This window comes from Montipora capricornis, chromosome 7 (assembly GCF_036669925.1).
Source record: "Montipora capricornis isolate CH-2021 chromosome 7, ASM3666992v2, whole genome shotgun sequence".
Classification (NCBI taxonomy): Eukaryota; Metazoa; Cnidaria; class Anthozoa; order Scleractinia; family Acroporidae; genus Montipora; species Montipora capricornis.
The window spans coordinates 51,613,792-51,618,030 of record NC_090889.1 but is presented as its reverse complement, the minus strand read 5'-3'; positions in this window follow the sequence as shown (position 1 = coordinate 51,618,030).

The following is a 4,239-nucleotide window of genomic DNA, read 5'->3' as shown; positions in this document are numbered from 1 at the left end:
CTTTAGATAAAAATGCAGAAGACCTTGCGATTTTGATTTTAGGATTTGATAACGTCACTGTGAAAACCATCTATTGTTTTCTTTCTTCTCTCGAGTGGTCCAGTTGGGGGTCCATTTTGGGGGTCCACGGTTTGTGCCGTCCCTGCTCAAGACCTATTAAAATCTCCATTCAAATGAACCCTCGTTATATTACCGCAAGCGTGACTGAACATCTCCCTTCCCCTCAGTAGCATTTCTACCATTTAGTTAAACTAGAAGTAAAACAATGGAAACTATAAGTTGTTAAATCATTGCCGAGAAAAAAGTGAATAAATAAATAAAGCTAAATAAACTAAGCTAAAGGCAGAAGCATTGGAAAATAGCTTCAATATTTGTTCAAACGTAATCTCATTATTCCATAACATACGAAATCTTAACAACTATATAGACTATTCCTTGTTTTGCGTGTTTGAAAAAAAAAAATAACAAAAAAGAAAGAAGTTACTTGGCTTTTCATTATGAATGTGACTAATAACTAATTCTAGTGCACTCAGGGTCCTCTAGCCACTTGGAGGAACAAACGCATTCTTCCCGCTAGCGGTGGAAAGTTTTGCTGGGTCCATGAATTAACAAAAAAATTGTATGCTCAGAAAAAAAAAAAAGGAAAAAAAAGAAAAGAAAATATAGCCTACTCACCATCTTTTTAAAATGGCAAATTCCAGTAAAAGAAAAGATGACAGGATAAACAAAGAAATGAGAAAGAAAATTTCTGTTAAAATACATAATGCATGTACACACGGAAAAAAAAAATAAAAAAAAAAAAAATAATAATAATAATAATAATAATATTATTATTATTATTATTATTATTATTATTATTAGCGTAACTATTACAACATTCTCGAGCCTGATTGGTTCTGTGGGTGCCTATTTGTCGCGCAACTGGCGCACGATCTCGTGAGTGTCCAATTGCAGTTGTTCAAATTGGATACCTCTAATTGGACACCTGTGCCATTCGCGCATCAATCACATGCACTTGGATGGGATCTTCCTTGCTCCTTTCCTCCTTTCCTACTGTTTGCGAAACAGATTAAATATAATTTTAACTTTTTTCACACGAAAAGGCATTCACAGACTTTTTAACCTCGAATTTTGTTCCAGATACGGTTATTAGTAATTTGAACCTCGTGTCGTACAATTCAGGGAGTAACCGTGCTCGTAATTTCAAATCACTCGCACGATTACTCCCTGAATTGTACTCCAATCAGTCCAATTACTACTACTACTATTATTATTATCATTATTTATTATCATCTTCATCATCATCATTATTACTATTCATTATTATTATTACTACTATTATTATTATCATCATCATCACCAGCATCATCATCATCATCATCATCATCATCATCATCATTATTATTATTATTATAATAATAATATAATAATAATAATAATAATAATAATATTATTATTATTATTATTATTATTATTATTATTTTGGCTCGTTCACGACCGATAAGGAATGGGAGGATCAATTGAAGGGAAGATCCAAACATTTCATATGCTTTCAGCTTTCGTAGAAGAAGACGGTGGCAGATTATATGGTGTTGAATGCCTTACTCTACTGTCACCAGAAAAGGTATTTCTCTAGATCTCTTGCTCAAAGCTTCTCACCAATCCTCAGTAATCTTCAATCTTCCCGAACAACAGTGCCCCGTTAAGAAACCTAAGAGACTCGTACACTCTGTTCTGAGGTTTCCTTGCATAGGAAAAGTATAACCCGTTCCAAACTAAAATGTGGTATTACGATTTAGATAAAATCGGTGTATAATTACAAAAAGCGCCGAAAATTTACTCCATTCCTTGGAATAATGGCAAATGCGAGGATTAAAATTGTAATTCCCTGGATTTCCAAAGAAAGAACATGCGAATCTTTTCATTTGGTTAAATACGCTGGTTTTTACCAAGGCTGTTTCCTTTTCCCCAAACAAATACAGGGAACCTGAAGATAAAGAACCTCTGAAACCCATTTATCTACACCCACTATAACGGACAGTTTCCTGAATTATCAGGAGTCAGAATTCCGAACCTATTTTTGTACAGGCACTATAAAGTATAGCTCCTCTGAATTATTAGGGGTCAGAAATTCTGAACCCATTCCTGTATAGGCATTACAATGGATAGCTCCTATGAATTATCAGGGGTCAGAAATTCTGAACCCAATTTCTACATAGGCACTATAAAGGATAGTTCCTCTGAATTATCCGAAGTCAGACATTCTGAACCCATTTTCTGTATGGGCACTATAAAGGATAGTTCCTCTGAATTATCAGGGGTCAGAAATTCTGAACACATTTTCTGTATGGGCACTGTAAAGGATAGTTCCTCTGAATTATCCGGGGTCAGACATTCTGAACCCATTTTCTGTATGGGCACTATAAACGATAGTTCCTTTGAATTATCAGGGGTCATAAATTCTGAAGCCATTTTCTGTATGGGTACTATCAAGGATATTTCCACTGAATTATCCGGGGTCAGAAATTCTGAACCCACTTTCTGTATGGGCACTATAAAGGATGGTTCCTCTGAATTATCAGGGGTCAGAAATTCTGAACCCATTTTCTGTATGGGCACTATAAAGGATAGCTCCTCTGAATTATCAGGGGTCAGAAATTCTGAACACAATTTCTACATAGGCACTATAAAGGACAGCTCCTTTGAATTATCAGGGGTCACAAATTCTGAACCCATTTTCTGTATGGGCACTATAAAGGATAGTTCCTCTGAATTATCCGGGGTCAGAAATTCTGAACCCATTTTTTGTATAGGCACTATAATGGACAGTTCCTCTGAATTATCAGGGGTCAGAAATTCTGAACCCATTTTCGTTATAGGCACTATAATGGACAGTTACATCAAATGCAAAAAGGCCAGCTCCTTTTAACTGACCGAGGGTTGAAAATTCTGCACCACATCAGTATGGCAATAATAAAGTTAATCATTATTATAATTAACACAGCGTCTTTTTCTCAAAAAGTAATCTTTCTTCCAAATTTTATTAAAAAAGTACTGTCAACACTAACTTTTATGAGTGCTTTATCTCACATCAGTACAATAAATCGGTAAAATAAAATACATGCTAATTACACAATGCAATGGTATACCATGCAATACCCGACAAGTCAATTGAGTGTATTTTCTCGGTATATATGCTTGCCTAAAGGCCCAGATTGGTATACACATGAGCAAGAAAATACAAGTGACGAGTGGGATATTCCATGGTATACATGTCCATGTACCACAAAAAAAGGTTGCCAGCAAGCCAAGATGGGAAAGTTCGGTGTGATACCGTTGAATTGCACTGATTGATAGGAAGGTTCGGTGGAATACTGACAAATGAGGAACGGCCTTCCTGTATTCTGATTGGCTGTATCTTCAATGGCCTGGTTGAAAACAAACTACTTCTTGCTTAATAGAAAAGTATAAACTATCACATAACTATTGTTTTGACTACTCTAGTTGAGAATGGTTTTTTCCCCTAATATTCTCAAGGAGGTGCCACCTCGTGTCTTCTGTGGTATGCTCATTTGTTAACACAGAAGGTCTCTTCAGCTAAACAGCTGCAAGCATTCCGTCTTCTGAAAGTGAAACAACATAGCATTGTACTAAAATGTAATCATGGATTACATAACACATGTACTGATGAAAATTAATGCCAACAACTAAAAGTTAGTAGCATGTGCCCTGGCCACACCTGAAACAGTTTGTGTTTTCTGTATACATAGCAAAATATTAGCCCCGTGAACTTGAAATGTAAAACCGGAGCTGGTATGTAATGGATTGCACGAGTTTCAAAATTAAAGTTTTAGCACAGAGAAAGAACCCAATTTTAGCCATGTTTTTCTCAACCATGGTAAGATACAAGCCAATGGGTATCATGTTTAATTTAGCATACTTAAAATAAAAAGGGGCTGCTAAAATTAACTGACAGTGCCATTTTTCTTGATCAATGGAAATATTGTGCTCAGGCAAAAGTCTATTAAGTTCATTATAAGTTACGCCAGATTTTATGTGGGTATCTTAAGACTACTGTAAATTAAAACCCTATCAGATCTCATAAACTATAACCGGTAGGTCCCTGTCAGTTAAAACTGTCAACCTGTCTCACCAAGACCCAACCAATAATGAGGGTGTCAGTGGGGTTAACTGCTTAAGGTATAAAGGCCTTTTCCATTATCGTAAGATTATATAATT